Source organism: Mustela nivalis (genome assembly GCF_964662115.1).
Source record: "Mustela nivalis genome assembly, chromosome: 15".
In the NCBI taxonomy this organism is placed as follows: Eukaryota; Metazoa; Chordata; class Mammalia; order Carnivora; family Mustelidae; genus Mustela; species Mustela nivalis.
The window spans coordinates 70,905,570-70,925,161 of NC_139034.1; the positions used below are offsets into that span (position 1 = coordinate 70,905,570).

General features: G+C 39.2%; 1 long non-coding RNA gene across 2 annotated transcripts in view; it reads left to right on the plus strand.

The window, feature by feature from the left end:
* LOC309849174 overlaps window positions 1-19,592 on the plus strand; it is a 104,608-nt gene that overhangs the window by 21,310 nt on the left and 63,706 nt on the right. For both annotated transcript variants that reach the window (XR_014303548.1, XR_014303549.1), the window contains exon 3: window positions 13,164-13,300. This is a non-coding gene — a long non-coding RNA (uncharacterized lncRNA). The remainder of the gene's footprint in view (window positions 1-13,163; window positions 13,301-19,592) is intronic.

A 19,592-nucleotide genomic window follows, 5' to 3' on the forward strand; every position in this document is an offset into this window, starting at 1 on the left:
GGTAGGTAAACATTTACAGTTGTTATATCTTCTTGTTGAATTGTTCCCTTTATGATTATATGGTGTCCTTGGTCTCTTGTTACAGTCTTTGGTTTTTTTTTTTGTTTTTTTTTTAAGATTTTATTTATTTACTTGACAGAGAGAGATTACAAGTAGGCAGAAAGGCAGGCAGAGAGAGAGAGGAAGAAGCAGGCTCCCTGCCGAGCAGAGAGCCCGATGCGGGACTCGATCCCAGGACCCTGAGATCATGACCCGAGCTGAAGGCAGCGGCTTAACCCACTGAGCCACCCAGGCACCCCAGTCTTTGTTTTAAAGTCTATTTTGTCTGATGTAACTATTGCTACCCCAGCTTTCTTGTCACATCTGTTTGTATGATAAATACTTCTCCATCCCTTCAAATTCTTTCTGCATGTGTCTTTAGGTCTAAAATGAGTCTCTTGAAGGCAGCATATGGATGGGTCTCTTGTAGACCCAGCATATAGATGAGTCTTGTTCTTTTATACATCCCATTTTGCGGTATCTTTTGATTGGAGCATTTAGTCCATTTATATTCAAGTAATTATTGATACATGTGCATGTATTGCCATTTTGTTACTTGTTTTGTGGTTGTTTTTGTGTTCTTCCCTATTACTTTCTTCTTTGCTCTCCTCTCTCATGATTAGCTGGCTTGCTTTACTGATATACTTGGATTTCTTCCCCCTTATTTTTTACATATCTATTACGTTTTGATTTGTGGTTACCATTAGGTTTATATATAACATCTTCTGCATAAAGCAGTCTATATTAAGTTGATGGTCATTAAGTTAGAACACATTCTTTATACCTCTCTCCCCCATGTTTTAGGTATATAGTATCATATACTTTATACCCTTTTATTTTGTGAGTCCCTTGACTGATTTTTACATATATACTTATTTTTACTGCTTTTGTGCTTCGTATTCTCCTTGCTTTTACTTATGGTCTATCCTTTCCATTAAAAGAGTCCCTTTTAACATTTCTCATAGGACTGATTTACTGATCATGAATTTCTTTAACTTTTGTTTGTCTGGGAAACTTTACCTCTCCTTTTTTCTGAATGAGAACCTTTCTGGACAGAGTATTCTTGACTGCAGATTTTTTTTTCCCCCAGCACTTTGACTATATCATGTTACTCCTTTTTGGCCTGCAAAGTTTGGGCTGAAAAAATCTACTGATAGCATTATGGGATTTCCCTTGTATATAACTGTTTTCTTTTGTCTTGCTGCCTTTAAAATTCTCTGCCACTACTTTCTGACATTTCAATTATTATGTGTCTTGGTGTGGACCTCCTTGGATTAATTTTTGGGGAGGCTCTCTGTGTCTCCTGAGTCTAGGTTTCTGTTTCCTTTCCCAGATTCCGGAGATTTTCAGCTACCATTTCTTCAGATAAATTTTCTCCTCCCTTTTCTCTCTCTTCTCTTTCTGGGATCCTATAATGTGAATGTTATTATGCTTGGTGGAGTCACGACGTTGCCTAAGTCTGTTTTCCCTTTGCATATTTTTTTTTCCTCTTACCTGTTCAGCTTGATTACTTTTCATGACTCTGTCCTCCAGGTTGCTGATTTGTTCTTCTGCTTCCTCTAGCCTGTTATTTATTCCATCTAGTTTATTTTTAATTTCATTTATTTTTTTTTCATTTTTGATGGTTCTTTTTGTCTCTTCATTAGGGTCACACTGATACCCTCCACTCTTCTGAAGTCCAGTGAGTATCTTTATGATTATTAAATTTAAATTCTCTATTGGGCATATTATTTAATCTCGATTTTGCTTAGGTCTGTTGCTGTGATTTTTTCCTGTACTTTCATTGGGGATATATTCCTCCATCTCCTCATTTTGTCCCTTTGTATCTGTTTCTGTGTTTTAGGAAAGTCATCTACATATCCTGCTCTTGAAAGCAGTCACTTTATGAAGGTTCTATAGTTCCTTGCAGTGTGATGTCCTCTGTTCAGCAGAACCTGGCACTTGAGAGTTGTCTCCTAGGGGTATTGAACGTGTTCTGATGCAGTCACCAAACTCTCTTTGCCTGTTATGGGCAGTGTTTGGTCCCTGTGGTGTCAGTTGGCCAGTCTGGAGCCATCTTGGGCCTGAGTTGAGTCAGACCAGGCATTTGCGAGATACAGTAGCACCAAACTATAGGGCTCTTTCCCTATGTGGACCTCTGACATTTCTTTGGTGGCCCCACTGCTGGGGCCACAGTCTGACTGGTGTGTATGTGGTTACCTTTCCCTCCCTCTGGGGCAGAAATCCCTTTGGAGTGGTGCTGGCCCCTCTTGGGGCTGCTTGCACACTGTCAGGCTTTCGGCAACTTTGGATGGGCTCTGGCCAAGAGCATATAGGAGGGACTGGATCCACAATGAGTGCAGGTTGGGGCACAGTGTTTTTTTGTAAGCTTTGTGTCAGCCCCCTGGGGGATTGCTGGGGATTTGCCCAACTGGATTGGGGCAGGCCTGACTGGAGGGGTTGGGTACTCTGAAGTGCAGGTAGGGCAAGCAGGGTTATTAGCAAGTTAGATAGTGAGTATTTGCTATACTGGTTTGGGCAGGTGGCCATGAGTTTATATTGGGAGCTGGGGAAGGAGATGGTCCCTGCCTGCTCCCTTGTTCTTAAAGGAGTCTCCCAAGGATATCTGTCCCTTCAGGACATACTCTTCCCTGAGCAAATAACTCTCTCCCACATGCCCCTGCCCCAGGCATTTTTCAAACTGCTGCTTCTCTGCTGTGTCTCCAAGAGGCTCTTTGTTGTGCTGTCTCTTTAAGGGGGGGAGGGGCAGCGCTCAGTTTTCTCTTGTCCTCCCATCTCTCCCAGAGCTGAGACCACTGATTTTTAAAATTCCAGGTTTTAAGTCCTGCTATTTTCAAAGCCCTCTAGTTTTCAAAGCCAAGTATCATGGGGATTTGCCTTTCCCAGGTGGGCTTCTAGGTGTCATGGTCTGTTTTCAAGTGCAGGATCCTCCTCCCTCCTTCAGATAGTCCTGAGGGTCTCTGCCCTTCCTCCTCTCTTCCATGTGGCCTTTTCTCTACATTTAGCTTTGGAGTTTGTTCTGCCTTTGCGTCATTTTCTGGGGTATCTACACTGTTGTGTTGTATCCGTGTGACAGGGTGAGCCTGGGGTCCTCCTCCTCTACCAGCTTCCCACCTGTCTCTTCCCTATATTGTTGACCTGAAGGGGACATGTTTTCAGGAAGAAATTAAAATGTTCTGGTATAATATTTATAAGAATATTAACCCTGTTATAGTGAAGAAAATCTGGATTACTTATCAGGACGAAACAATTTTTATGTAGTTCAGTTGAAACTGTGAGAAAAGAATGTATTGCAACCAGGCTGGTGTTGGTCAAGTCTCTTGAATAGATCAACAAGGTGAACAAGATGAAACACTCAAACTGTCTCATGGGCTTTTTAATGACTGGCCACTACTTTGGGCTAAATACCTTTGCTCATTTCTTTATTATGTTGCAATAAAGTGTGAAGGTTCCTCAAAATGACATTAACACACACAAAAAAATAGAATTTTAAATCAAAAAGTTATCTTGAGCTTTTATTTTCAACTCTTCCCTTCAACACCTCTTAATGCTGACTATATTTAGTGAAACTTCCTTTATAAGTATGTAATGACCCTTTGAGCTATAACTATCCCTGCTAATCTTAACAGCTAAAGTTTGAGGTGTGACTTTTCACATGCCAAAAGTATTTTATTTTTTGAAGTGTCAGATCCTTCTTTTAATTGCTGGCTTTACCCAATGGCTAAAATCATCCCCAAAAGTATTATAAAATAAGCTATTTCAAAAATATTAAGAAGGATTTTAAAACAAAAGTTCTTTTAATTATAAATGCACCAATACATGCTAAATATAGAAAAATTAGGTCTGCAGAGTAGTTATTTGAAACATTTGAAAGTCTCTTTTCATATTTCTTCAAACAGTAGTATAATGGCAAAAAAAAAAGGTTAATTTTCTGAAAGCTGCAAAAGAAAGAAATCTAAATAATCCATGTGTAAGTCCCATGGCCTTGTAAAAATTATTGTATCCATAATAACCATAAACATAGAGAAAAAGTATTGATTTGAAAATTTTTCTAATGAATGTAGTAATATACAATGATGCTATCATTTCCAGTCTATATTACTTCAGTGATTTTCAGTAACTTAATTTTACTAAATCTTTTTTTTTAAGGTTTTATTTATTTATTTGAGAGAGAGAGAGAGAGCATGTACACAAAAGCACAGGATGGGGGTAGGAGAAGGGGCAGAGGAAGAAACAGACTCCCACCGAACAGGAACCCTCTCTCCCCAGCTCCCAATGCAGGGCTCGATTCTAGGACCCAGGGATCATGACCTGAGCCGAAGGCAGACCTTTAACCAACGGAGCTACTCAGGGGTCCCTTTCCTATTTCTTTCTCTACTTCTCAATCACAAAGCCACCACACATTGAAGGGAAAGCTGTTTTTGCAAGAGGCCACTTTGTGGCTGGTACAGAACATGCAGACTAGCCTGCATGGGGTTTGAGTCCTAGCTCATGGACTGAGACAGGGAGAGCTGAAATCTAACCAGCACAGCCTATACTAGGCTCTGTGTTTTACCAGCACATCAAGAAACAAGCTTGGAGACTCAAGTCCTAAAGCTCCTCCATAGGGAAGGTACTACTGATGTTGTTTCTTGCCTTTAATCCTCCTAGTAACTTGGTCTATTGGGTTCTGCTACAGTTCTGATGTTACATTTAGAAGATAGTCAGGCACAAACAGCCAGTTAGTCATGAACAAGGGTTTGAACTAAAGATCTCTTTGGTTGTAGGTGCGGGTTCATTCTACTGATCATACCTCCTTTCCAAACCCTGAAGAACTGAGAGATTTACAGACAGGTAAAGAGATACAAAGCAATTTTATGAATGAATAATGGCATGTGTGCATGTGACTATACACACTGCAAAAGAGAGAGAATGTACAAATGTATAATGACATACCCATGGTTGGGTAGAAAATAGCAAGTTCTAAGAACAAATGTAAAAAAGTGTAAACATAAAAATTAAGAACAGGAAGATTAGTGCTAAATTGATTATTCAAAAAAGAGGATATTTTTCCTACAAAGTTCCATACTTGAAGTCACATCTCCACAGTATTTAGGTCATCTTTCATTCATGTTAAGAGAAATTAATTGCTTTCTGTTTCAATTTATTTTTTCTATAAGCTAGCCAGTTTTTTTCCCCTAATATTATAGACTTCATGCTTCACAGACACCATGAACTAAAAAAATGTTTAAATTAAAGACAAGGAAGGAATGAAAGGATTAAGAATTTGAACTTTATCCTCACACTGGTTGGAGTCAAATCAACTGTACCTCAGTTTTCTCTCCTGTAAAATGGAAATTGTGAGAATTAAATAAGAAGATACAAATAAAGCACTTAAGAATCAGAAAACATTAAACTGTAGACTTTACATCAAAATAACGCACAGAAGTGAGCACTTGAATGTCTTTGATAATAAAACTGCCTCAGTGGTCAGTAATTCATACTAGATCTTCATTGGATTATGGAATCAATTCTCTAGTGAATAAAGTATTGACTGCCAATTGCCCTACATCTTTAAATAACAAGATTTTCTTAAAGGTTGAAAGATACTCTCTAGGTACAAATGCCCCATGTCTCTTGATCTTAAAACCACACTCTACACCATTCATACATCACTTCATTTAGGTATTTGGAAGTGTTAAAGCAGCAAAACAGAGACTAACAATATCCCTAGTCTTACATCAGAAAAGATTTACCCAGTAGACAATAGAATCTTGAGAAACATCTTCCTGAAGTATAACTGTTTTGCAAGTTTTGAAAGTCCAAAAAGAATAATAATCTCTGTGGGCTCAGCATTTAACCTCTGAGATTCCTGGTTTCATGGTGGTTAGATTAAGCATAATATGGTTGAACAGTTAATGCCCAGGATTCCAAGAGTATGACTGCATTGCCCCCAGGTAACAGCCCCAGAGCAGCGGCTAGCATTTAGTCAGTCAGAGCAAAGGACTTTTTGACCCCTTATATATGACCCCTGGCCTCTAACTGCCTGAAAGGGCCCCTGTCTGCTAATGGTGGGACCTACCAAAGAATGAAGATGTGGCATATTCCACTCCTAGGACTTGTGGAATGTGGGTGGGGTTTGTATTACTCAGTTGGTTTTGCTTTATGTGCAGCTAGTACTTTGTTATAGGATTAAGTACCTTTACAACTAAAGTATTGTAACGTGTGTGCCCAGTGCTTTGCATGATTAAGTCAAACCTGAGGATAGTTGGGTTTGTTCTTTGTTCTTGGGTTTGTTAGTTGTCAGTAATAGGGGAATTATTTTAGATACCTACAGGAATTTCAGATATCATAGGTATGGTGGGATAATATAATATCTTTGAGGTTACTATAATATCTCTAGTAGAGATATTATACTAATAGTTAGCTATTATATATAATGTGTGTTTGTGTGTGTATATTTTTTTCTTGTTTACCAAAACCTAGACTGTGGCACAGACAAATGCTCAGTAAATATCTGCTCACTGAGTAAAGAAATGAATAAGACAAGATATTTTACTAATATTTATTATATATGTGTGTATGTGTGTGTATGTATAATTCATATACGTGTATGTATAGAAGACAAAAAAAAATATATATATATACACCCATACATATATGTATATATCTAATGAATAAGGCAAAGCTTTGAGGTTACTGACTTAGGAAGGAAAAAGGAAAGAAGATTCAGGGTACAGGTGGAGAGGAAAATAGTAGCAACCTATTACGTAAGTGTAACAACATAATGCCAAAGGCACAGAAAATTAAATACGCAACTAATTCAGCACACATTTTTTAGTCATATTTCATGTTCACTCTTTTCTATATTTCAGTCTCCCTCACTCTCTCTTTTTCTCCTTTTTTTTTTTTTTTTTTTTTTTTTTTAGTTCTTTCAGTGTTCACCATATTTAGGCGACACCTGTGTGTTATTTTTCTTTAAATGCAGCATAAAGGGCCTTGCTTTTTTCAAATGTGCCCCATTCTACACAGTGTTACCTGTCAGATCATGGGTTTGATTCTTCATCAGTATTTCTCAAACTTTGATATGTGTGCAAGTCACTCAGGGATAAAACCAAATTGAAGATTCCAGGGCAGTAAGTCTGGGTGCGGCCCATTTCCACCTTTCTTATGAGCTCTCAGGTGAGGCTAAGAAGCATACTTTGAATACCAAGAATCTACATATATACACACACAAATATATTCTCGAATCCTTAACTAGCAGTGTTTTAAAATTTATCTTTATGCCATGTAAAATCCTCTCATGTACCCCCACCAGTAGCAAATGTAACAATATAAACAGACACTCGGCTGGAGTTGGAAAAAAGTGCCTTAAGTGTCCTTTGTATTTAGGGAATTCACTGTCAAGAAGAAGGGTATTTATGTAAGAAGCCAAGATAACATGTGCTATGGGCTATTCTGGAGTTCTGTTCAAAATGCTCTGAGAAAATCCTACAAAGTTTGAGAAAGGCCATGAAAGAAGTAAGTCTCTGAGCATGACAGTGGCTGAGGAACGTTTCCCAGAGAGCACAGAATACAGGCTCTCTCTTGCCTGCGGCCACACCACCCTTAGGAGGCTGTGCCCCAGGCAAAGGAACGCAGCTGATGGCTGACGCAGGCGCCCTCTGCACAGTCTCTCAGGGCATCAGCTTGCGACACCATCTTCCCCCTTCTGGGGGGATGGATGGATAGCTTTGGGGGACTTTGTCTGCTTGGCAAAGGTCCCCTACTCTTTGAATAGGCTTCTTTTTCTAATCCTTCTTCCTGAAGGAGCATCTGTATTCTAACTTGTACAGACACCATAGAACCACACACTGTGAATTATGAGCATAATTTCTTGCCAAATAGGTTTCAATTTCCTTCCCCTTTCTGAACTTTCTCTCCCATTATTATCAAGTAAGAGGATGGATAGTTTGGGGGCATAAAGAAGCTCCAGTCCTTGCTCTCAGAGACACAGTGCCTCTCTGCAGTATTCTTCCTATTTACAGTCTGCCATCGAGAAAATAATGGCTCCCCCAAGATGCCCGTTTCTAATTTCTGGAACCTTTGAATTTGGGATGGTGCACGACAGAGGGGAATTACTGTTGCAGATGGAATTAGTGTTGCTAATTGGCTGACCTTAAAATAAAGTATCCTGAGATGTTCAGGTGAATCCCATGTAATCACAAGTTTGTTTTTTTGTTTGTTTGTTTGTTTGTTTGTTTGTTTTTAAGTGGAAGAAGGAAGCAGGAGAGGAGATCAGACTGATGTGATGTGAGAAGGACTACATGACATGCCTTTGCTGGAGGAGGGGGCCCAAGCCAAGGACTGTAGGCAGCTTCTAGAAGCTAGAAAGGATAGGCAGCTAATTCTCCCCCAGAGCCTGCCAATACCTTGGCTGTAGCCAGTGAGACTCATCAAACTTCTTCAAAATTCATCAAAAGAATTGTAAAATAATAATTTTGTATCAAGCACAAAGACTATAGTATTTTATAATAGCAGCAGTGGAAATGAAGACACCCTTTCTCTGGTCCAGAGACCCTTCTTTTTTTTTTTTTTTTTGCCTCTTTTTGTTTCCAGGACAGTACCCTTTCCTGGTTTTATATCTTTTACCTCTCCTTCCCAATCTTTTTTTGTTAAGTTCTCCTTATTATCTCTAAAAATTCATTCTTCTCCAAGTAACACAGTTAGCCCTCTTTTCTCACTCCACAGGACTCGGATTTGCTGAGCATGGCCCAGATTCAGCTTGCAGATATGTTTTCTTTGGTCTACACAGTGTTTTTCACAAGCCGAATTGAAATGTATTTCGGCGACATGTGTGTCCTCTGGTTTTGCATAACTCACACCGTTCCATACTGCACTTCACCTGAACTACTTCCCTGCTTTACAGTATTTGGTTAGTCCTTAAAGGTTTTGAGTTGAAGACCCCACTTTTATTATTTTTATTTAATTTTGTTTTTTCAGTGTTCCAAGATGCATTGTTTATGCACCACACCCAGTGCTCCATGCAATCCGCGCCCTCCTTAACACCCACCCCCGGGCTCACCCAACCCCCACGCCCTCCTCTCTGTTTCTCAGAGCCCACAGTCTCTCATGCTTTGTCTCCCCCTCCGATTTACCCTAATTCAGTTTCAAACCCTAAATGTGCATTAAGATGTTAAGATGTCACATTAAAAAGAATTCTTGGGTCAAATAGGTTTAGGAAATGCCAAGTTAGACAAAGTAAGGCGAGTTGTTAATATGTCAGGAATTGACAGCCTTGATTATGGTAATTACCACATATCTTTATCCGTATCTCTATGCCCATCAATATATATCTATATAGCCGTATACGCCAGATAGCTATCTATCATGCAGCATCTCTCAAATTTATGTCCCCATGGAACTAGTGGAGCATCTTATAGGTGAAATATTCCAGGTATACACATTGAGATTTATTGTTCAATATACTCTTCTCATCTCTTCCCATTACTGTAGCCATGGCTCCTATCTTGATGACTTGCCCAACCTATAAATATAATAAATCAAACACTTATAGAGTGTGTACTGTGTGACATGCTATTTTGAGCACTTTCACACCTACCAGCTGATTCACAACACAGATATGATAATGGGCATTATTCCCAACTTTATAGGTGAAAAAAACTGAGACCTAGGGAGCTTGTCATGTGTCCTGTGTCACAGCTAGAAGGTTGCAGAGCTGAAATGTGAACTCAACTTGCTCTGGGTTTGTGCACTGAACCTGCACCTCCAGGTCCCACTCACACTGCTCTTGAGCTGAAACTGTGGGTCCAAAGTGCGAAAACACTTTCTACCATAGGTGGTTGAAAATACAGCAAGCCATCTCAGATCAGGTTGAATTCATTGCCTCTAGGGATATCCAGGAAGAGGCTGGAGGGAAAGTAGGGGTTTGATAATCCTTTAACTGATAGGGAGCCCTCAAAAGTACCTCATCAGGAAAGTGAAAGGTATTTTTTATATTCTAAGTGATTTGAAGGAAATGAATCAGGTGATAGTCTTGATCTACTGTGACTCAGTCAAGCCTCTATTGCATCGTCTTTTCCTCCTCCGTTCCACTAGGTGGCACCAGAACTCAAAATCAGGCCCCTGGAAAAGGCTATCTATTCTAAGCCTTTATTGTGTAGAATGGATGATTTGTATAAAAATATTTGATGGGATGTGAACATATCAGAAACTGTTTTTTTTTTCCAGTTCCTAATATGCCTCTTCATTCATCCTGGGGTATTTTCCCAGTAGTTAATAATTTTCAACTTAATTGGCTGTAATGTTCTGAGGAAGAGTTTCTGGGGACCATGCCAGTTTAGAGTACTGTTGTAGACCAACCTGGTAATGTTGTCCTGCAGAAATAGCTAACAGTCAGCTGGAAGTTGAGACAGTGGAATTATTCAATTCTTGATGGCTTCAGTAAGGGTGGAACTGTTCTAATTCACAAAACAGGGAGGATTTTCAGGTGGCCATTTGAATCAGCTCATAGACACTTAACTATAGTTAGAATGGAAAGAGGTAAAAGCCTGCACTAACTTACTACCTAATTCTTCAGGAAAGAAATATGAGAGCCCAGCACGTGGTCCCCTCCTCGCTTCCGGAATGCCTTTCTCAGTATAAACTGGTTTACATGGAAGTGGGTGCCTCCTTTATACATTTCTTAACTGAAACTTCTTTCTTAGTGCTACAGTTCTGCTTTTATTTTGTCTTTTGAAAGGATGTGGGAAAGTAGACTTTCAATTTGTTGACAAGTTAGTGTTCTCGCAAATTTATATAAAAAGCAGTCATTTCTGGTCACTTGTAAATATGTATATAGTGACAAAAATACCCGTAAATTGAGATTCCCATTTTACACATCTAAGACTGGTTCATATGATTCAAAGAATCAAAAAGCAAATGGTATATCTCCCACATCACAGGTAAGTGGGCACATGGCATTTTTCCCTAATCCTTCAAACTGAAATTTGAGGAGGAAACACAAATTTAGTGAACATGTCACAAAGGAGGTCTTGTTTAAAGATAAATAGGCTATTGTCTAAATACCATCGTCTCAATTTTTCCCTGATTCTAAAGAAAAGGAAAAAAGATGTATATATTCTACTTAATGTTGCTTACTTAAAATTTTTATGCTTTAATTTCCCCAAACCTGCTTCTTCCAAGATGAGCAATAGAAAAGAGAGGCTAAAATAGATGATAGAATTATGGACTTAGATAAATAATTAATGACCTGGAGTAATTAGCTGGAAGATATTTAATCATTAATCTGTCTGAGTCATCACAGGCATTTGAGCCTACCCACAAAATATTGCACTAATTATGAGTGTATATATTTTATCAAATGGAAATTAATATATGATGAGAAATAGCACTTTGAAAAATTAAAATATGGAGCAAGTCTGTTTAGTCTACTCTTTGTTAAACAGAATTTTGCTTTTCTTTATTTTACCTAATAAGAAAAAAGTTGTGTAAACTCCACTTGTATGGATAACCAAGAAGTTTGACTTCTTGGTTAGGGAGGCAAAGTAGTTGGCTAGTTTTGTCTTTCTTTAGGGACTTCTCCCAGGGGAAAAAAAAAAAAGCGCAAAAACAAAAAACACCTCATTATTAAAGTATCTGGTGAACAATTAGGGTTCTTTCAGAGAACTTGAAGAAAAAAAAAAATGTCCTTTAACATAATGCTAAGTTTTGCAATTTATGGCTGTGTTCTTCAATGTGGTGTTTTCAATACAATTTTATTACAGCCTCTAAATTATACTTTCACAGGAAAGGTCTGTCTTTAAACTTTTAGGTCAGAATTGTTCAGATCTTTTCACACTGAATCAATCAGGTTTAAAGCTGGCAAAATCCTTGGCAGCCTTGTAAATCTTTCAAAAGATGTTATCCAATTACCCTTCATGGGCCACAGGATTCTACAGCGTGACTATTTCCTTCTCTATGAGGAATTAAGTGCTCATGAGAGGTTAGAAACCAATGGAGTTGAAAAGTAAAGTTCTGCATTTTTCCTCCAGTTCACATGGTTTAGATATAACAGCAGCTACTAATACATCCTGAGATCTGCCAGACATTCTGACCTAAACAGTGGCCCTGGCATCACTGATGTTTTATATTTGTTTCAAATTAGAAAAAAATAAAAATAAAAAACCACATTATGATAATTCCAGAATGGTTCCTGTTATAAAACCTTATTCTGAACCTGTATTAAGAACTTAGCTTTGAAGATATATCCCCAGTAGAAAGCACAAGAGATCATGATTGCTTTTAGTTGTTCTTTCAAGGAAAACAAATTTTTAGGTACATTCAGTAAGTACACATGGGATTGAAAAAGAAAATAACAAAAAGATAAATGTACCCTTTCGGTTTGGGTTTTGAACTTCCAAAAAATGTGCTTATTATCCTTTTAAAAAACACCTATTAATCTCTGTTAGTTCCTCCTCCTCTAGGTTGCCAATATAGAATACAAATAAAAAGCTAAGGAGACATTCAATTTATATAAAAGCCTATTTCATGCCACTTGGTTTCAAGGGGGAAAATAATCACGGGCAGAATCATTTTGGAATAATTTTTCAAGGAAAACTGTGAACACTGGTGTAGATTCCTTCACAGAAGTTAGGAAAGCATCGGTCTCTTTGTGATGTAAAAAGCCAGAGTGGCTGTTATGGGATTCCATTTGCCCTTTGACCTCAAAGCCTCTGGAGCCAGTCACTTGTCATGACCTTTGACCTTTGGCAAATCGCGACCCTGACACTCTGTTTTGCTTGATTTTTACTACCTATCACAAAAGGTCTTCCCCCCTCTGCAATACAGAAACAGAAGTCATGCAAATGTTTGAAAATAGTTTTATCAGCCAACAATCTAGCAAAGAAAAGACAGGTATCAAAAACCAAAAAAAAAAAAAAAAAAAAGAAAGAAAGAAAGAGAAAGAAAACACAAAGCTTGAAGGCAAAAGCTCTAACATTTAACTTGTCCTCCAGTGGAGTAGATTGATTTTCAGGGACTGTGATGCGAACAGCTGGCCACATGTTTCCTCTTTCAGAATCTTTGTTTTCTTTGATGGAAAATGTGATGTGGCAAGAGGTAGGGAGGTCAGTGTTTTTAGAAATTGTGATTCTGATATTTTGCAGGATGGTCGTTAAATACCGTGGACCGCCCCCCTGCAGCTGCTTGTTCATCAACACTTCCTTTTAGCCACTCTCTAGATGGCTTCCATCCTCAAAGAAATGCAATTCCTGTTATCAGGAGTGTGGAGTGTGAGTGAAAGGTGAGTGTGTGTCTACATTGGGAGTATTTAGTATCGGAGCCAGTTCAGGTACAGATGAGGAAAGCAGGCTGTTGTAGTTTTCATTTTTTCCTTATTTATTGATTGATTTAAATTCAATTAGCCCGCATACAGTACATCTAGTTTCAGATGTAGTTTCAATGATTCATCAGTTGCCTATTTAGTTACTATATCGTGTATTACTCATTTCAGGGGTAGAATTTAGTGATTCATCGGTTGCACAGAACACCCAGGGCTCTTCACATCACATGCCCTCCTTGATGCCCGTCCCCCTGTCCCCCTGCTCTCTAGTAATCCTCAGTTTGTTTCCCATAGTTAAGAGTCTCTCGTGGTCTGTCTCCCTCTCTGTTTTTATCTTATTTTATTTTTCCTGCCCTTCCCCCATGTTCATCTGTTTTGTTTCTTAAATTCCACATGTGAGTGAAATCATATGGTATTTGTTTTTCTCTGACTTATTTCCCTCAGCATAATACCCTCTTGTTCCAAACATGCTGGCAGTTCTGCTTTAAAAATGTATGTAGGAGGGGCGCCTGGGTGGCTCAGTGGGTTAAGCCGCTGCCTTCGGCTCAGGTCATGATCTCAGGGTCCTGGGATCGAGTCCCACATCGGGCTCTCTGCTCAGCAGGGAGCCTGCTTCCTCCTCTCTCTCTGCCTGCCTCTCTGCCTACTTGTGATCTCTGTCTGTCAAATAAATAAATAAAATCTTAAAAAAAAAATGTATGTAGGAGCCATCTAGATTGAATATTCAATTACTAAATATAGACAGTTCTGAATCCTAAATATACCTTAGCCTTTGTGATATCTACTGTTAAGAATCTATTCATAGCGGCACCTGGGTGGCTCAATGGGTTAAGCCTCTGCCTTCAGCTCTGTTCATGATCTCAGGGTCCTGGGATGGAGTCCCACATCGGGCTCTCTGCTCAGTGGGGAGCCTGCTTCCCCCCTCTCTCTCTATGGCTCTCTGCCTACTTGTAATCTTTCTCTCTCTCAGGCAAATAAATAAATAAAATCTTAAAAAATAATAATAATCCATTTAATACACACTCCTGATTAGTAATAAACAAATGATTTCAGTTTTCAGAAATCTTCCTTTCTAATCCTCTATCTTGTTTAGTTTGGTTGCTTTTGTTTTAAGCAAATAATAGGGTAGGAAAGCTTGAAGGCGTAAACTAATAAAAACATCAAAAGGGCTTGACACAACAAAAAGTGATGTGTATTTTTTTTCATCCAGAGGAAAACAAATGGGATCTCTTGAATTATAATATTCTAGGATTTAGCACTTAGGAAATACTTTTATGGTTATTTTATTTCCTAGGTAACATGGAGATTCTTATTTTTTCTTTTCATATTAAAATTGAAGTTTTTTCCTATTTATTTGGGGCACAGTCTTATTTTTAGCTATTTTCACTGGCTTTTAGCTTTCATCCATAATCCATCTTTTTGCTTGTCCTGACAGTTTCTCTTTGTCTAAGGATCAAAGGAGGTGTTTGATAATTTGAAAATACAGTGAGAAATAGTACTTTAATGAAGTTAGTTCTGGGTGAACCAATATACCTAGTTCAATCAGAATTTAGAAGGAAAAGTAAGTTTGCAAAAAAAAAAAAAGGAGTTTACCAAATACCCAAGAAAATCTAGTTAAAACCTTTACAACAAAGATTTTCAATATTCATAATTCATTTAAAAGAGAGTTGAGGGCACCTGGCTGGCTCAGTTGGTAAGAGCATGTGACTCTTAGCCTCAGTGTCATGAGTTCAAGCCCCACACTGAGTCGTAGGACCTACTTAAAGTAAAAAAATAATAATAATAAATAATATTCTAAAGATTTATGGAAGCTGAAATCAAAATCTCTCCTAAAAGTCTTAGCACAAAGCTGTTAATAGAAGTGTATCTGCAATCTAGACTTTTCACGATCTCTAGACAGAAGGGATTAGACAAAAAGGTGTCCAAATGTTAAAATATCACCCTTTCTGAGTTAAAGGTAGAGTAAATTAGAGGGGCTACAAACTGTCCATTGGTATGTTATCTCAATGTATTGTGACATAGCATGCTTTCTGAATCTACATTTTCCTAGTTTTCACATCTATTGCTGCAGTACCAAGAAGTTCCTCCAGTGATCAGGATCCCTTCCCCTGGGCTCTCAGCTAAGAATCCTATGGCTGCAAATTAGAAATCTCAGAATTTGATCTTCATTATCTTTCCACTGGACTATTTATGATTTCCTGTGCAGCTGGTCTTCAGTAACACTTAGCCATGTGGAAATATGGGTAGCCATTGCATACTTACCTGAAAATGTTTTGGGGTCTGAAAGTTGAGTTGATAGAAAATAAGTCAACTAGTTAATTTCGCAGAAATCTGTCACACATGTTACTTGACTAAGGCAACTAAAGGAAGAGCATTATCCATGTTTTGTTTCCCCCTATGTTAAGCCATTTGAATAATGCTGTCACTCACTTTCTCCTTTTTCCTGAGGAATGGGGTCCAGAATTTTTAGAGCTATGATTTAAAAATAATAATAATACTATGAAAGATTATGAACAGATGAATTTTACTTGAGGTTTGTTTAAGGCTACCAATAACAGCAGCATTTCTTAAGACCCCTTTGATCTTACATAGTAGATACAACGTGTATCTACTATGGACTTTCTCCAGACCAAGACATTTTGAGATGCAAAAGATCAGCCTCACTGGTCTTCCCTCCTAACCACCCCACTCCAGCCCCCCACCCTAGTCCTGCTTAAAAGATTTCTGTGGCTATCCATTCAGATAGAGTAGGATCTTTCAACATTTGCTACAGTTGGATTGATTATAATTCTTTGGATAATTTTTGTTCTTCCGGGGGAAGTGTTTATTCATTTTAGAAGGCTTAACCTGATCTCTACTCCCTAGATGCCAGTATCACCTTCCCCAAGTGTTGGCAACCAAAAATAGCTCCAGACATTGCTAAATGTCCCCTAAATTGCCCCCATTTGAGAATCATTGACACAGTGATTAAATCCTTAAGAGAAGTGTTCATGTGGTGTTTTCCTACCTACCTTGGTCAGAGTTCTCCAAAGAAATAAAACCAATAGGATCTGTGATATATATAGAAAGATATTTATTGGGGTGCCTGGGTGGCTTAGTGGGTTAAGTATCTGCCTTCAGCTCAGGTCATGATCCCAGGGTCCTGGGATGGAACCCCACATCAGGCTCCCTGCTCAGTGAGGAGTCTGCTTCTCGCTCTGCCCATTCCTCTTTCATGCTCTCTCTCTCTTAAAGAAATAAAATCTTTAAAAAAAAAAAAAAAGACACTAATTATAAGGAGTTGGCTCACATAATTATGGAGGCTAGTAAGTCCAAACCTGTAGTATGTACTGATAGACTGGAGACCCAGACGGGCCAACAGTGAAGATGAAGTCAGAGACAGTTAGCTGGAAAATGCATCTCCCTCAGTGATCGCGTCCCACGATCCCTAGGCTTCAGACATGCAGATCTTTCAGTTCCTTGAATCTATGTTCTTTCCCATTGTAGGGTCTTTGCACATGATATGCCTGGCCCTGCTTCCTCCCTGCCCCATCCAAACCTTACCCTAGAGAAGTCACCGCTCCTCTTAGCTCGCCCTCAGTCGCTCTTCCGGGAATTCTGTGCAACCTTCCTGAGTGGGTATAGTCTCCCTGCAACTTACTCTCATAGCACTTAGGCATCTTCTTCACAGCACTTACTGCTGTAAATCCTTTGGAGCTTTTTAAATTCTTATCTTGCTCTGTATCCTGAGCACCTAACATATAATAAATATTTGTCAAATTTCTGTTGACTGATTGAATAAACGAATTAGCATTTACACAAAATATGCCCTTCCTTTTCAGATGATTATTGGCTTACTGACGTCGTGATGCTCTAAATCACAAACTTGTATGCCATGAATATTAGAAAGTTATTATAGCAATCAGCATTCTTACTTGACAAACTTCCTTTGTCAGCTATCCATGGGACTGCTGGAGAAATTACTAATGCCCTAGATTCCACTGCCACCATTTCTTATCCCAGTACTTGGAGCACTGTAATATCACTTTATGCACTGTAGCATAAAATGCACAATGAACATGTGTATAGACACTTCATACATTTAAGGATTTAATGACTTAGGCAAAGGTCGGTATGCCAATGATCAATTTCTTGCCTCCATTCTTTAAATTCACCCTTTATTGCCCTGCTTTGTGATACTGGAGTTGGAATCAGTGCAGATTTCTCCTTTACCTGCTGGCTCCATGTTAAGCTTTGTCATTTGAGGGTGTCCAGGGAGAGAGAGTACCAGAGGAAGAGACTTTTCTTTTGATTTAGTTGCTTCCTCTCTTCTTGCTCCTAGAGCTCAGACACCAAAGGTGATGGGGAGGGAGATGGGAGACAGAGCACACATCCTCCACCGCTTGTGCTGGACACCAGTGGAAGGTTTTCTGAATGCTAGTCTGCTCCAATTTCCTACCTGCCATCCCCTGCCTACTGGCTGTGACAGGAGTTGGCCTAGACAGTATAGTGACCTTCTCTGTCAGCCAGCGGGTCCAGCTACACTCTCTCCAATGAAGTCTAACTCTCAGCATTGCAGAGAATGCCCCACTCCAAGTGTGTTCCTTCTGTGGGTACAATTTCTCAGCCCGAGGTTTGTCTTTGAATTCTCTTTTGTCGCCTCTTAATGGCTGGCTACTCACCTCATAACCAGTTAATAATTCTTTGCATTAAGTATCCTCTCTTCAAATGACTGGTGTGGATTCTCTTTCCTTCCTAGACCTTGCCTACTACGGTAGACCAATGAATAAAAAGTTTGAATACAGACACACAAACACATAGGTGTAGGCTTAAATCAAAGCTATTCCAGGAAGAAAAATGTAGCAAGCAGAACTTTTTAAGGACCTGCTATAATGACTAGAATCCAAGAAGCAGAGTTTTATGCTGCTGGATGGAGCCCAAGAAGTCACTAATTTCCCTTGATTTCCAGTTGAAGCATCTCAGTCACTGAGAGGTTAAGTGACTTCATTTACTGAGTAGTGAGTGGATGCCAGACCCCAGGGCCCTGAGAGGAGGCACCCCCTCCATGAAATGCCCCTGCTCCCTGTGAGGACACTCTCCAGGAACTTCACCAGATGACTCACTGGCTTTTTTATGAGGACCCCAGGGAGGGAGAATTTCTCTCAAATCTGAGTACCAGGAATAAGTATGTCTTTTCTGAGTGACCGCACTGGATTCAGCTCATGGACAATATGGATCATGTGATGTCTTGTTTCCCATTTAGAATGGTGGCCCCAAAGCTTGGTGACAAATCAGTGGCCCTCTCCTAAGGGGGCAGCGTCTCCTAAGAGTCACACATTTTGCATTCCCACCCCTGCTCTGGCTTAATCCACTTGTTTTCTCCTGTGCTTTTCCGTTTGCCTTCTTTGCCTCATGTGTTTATTATTGCTGCCCTATCATTCATCACACTCTGGGATACAGCCCCTTAAAAAGAGGTTGGCTGCAAACAAAATATTGGAGTACAAGCCTTCAATTTTCCTTGTGTGAACATCAGCACTCTTTTTCTAACAGTGTTTTGCCAATGTGTAAAAGAATTTAAATACTTTCTCCCAAGAACAGGCACAACCCAGGTGCCCATAAGCCGTTCATTCGCGTATTTCAAAATCTCCCCTGCCACTTGCTTACCTCCTTAATATGTTTAATAAACTTCCAGTGTCGTATCCAAAGAATAAAAATTGTTCGATTTAGCTACTTCTTAGCAAGTCTTTCAAAGCAAAGATATTCCAGTTGCTAAAACTTGTCTATCGCAAAGCTGACGGTAGACTCAGAAAGGATAGACAGTTTCTTTCTTCTTATCTGTTCATTGAAACACAGTGTCCCAAGTTGTTTTGTTTCAAGGATGGTCATTTAGCAGTATTCCACAAAATGTAGGAAAAGGAAATCTCTGTCCTTCTTCTTTGCTTTTGTGCTCTTACTACTTTTCTTCTTGCCGAATAAGCACCTTCCTGTCTCGCACGGACGGGGAGAGACTGAGAGACTGAGGCTAGTCAAGACCTTATTTACACCTGGATCCCCTTGTGGTTTTGTGCTTCTGTAGCCTGATTTCTACATTTAACCATTCATCACGGGCCGCAACTCAGCCTCCAGAGTACAAAATAAATATTTGCTGAATAAATCCTCAGAGCTGCTACCAAAAATGGGAAATGTTGGAAACAAAGAAGCAATCGCAGAAAATAAAGTAACTGCAGCTGTGGAAATAAAGAAACTGCACGATATTCCTCCTTTTCTCCCCATC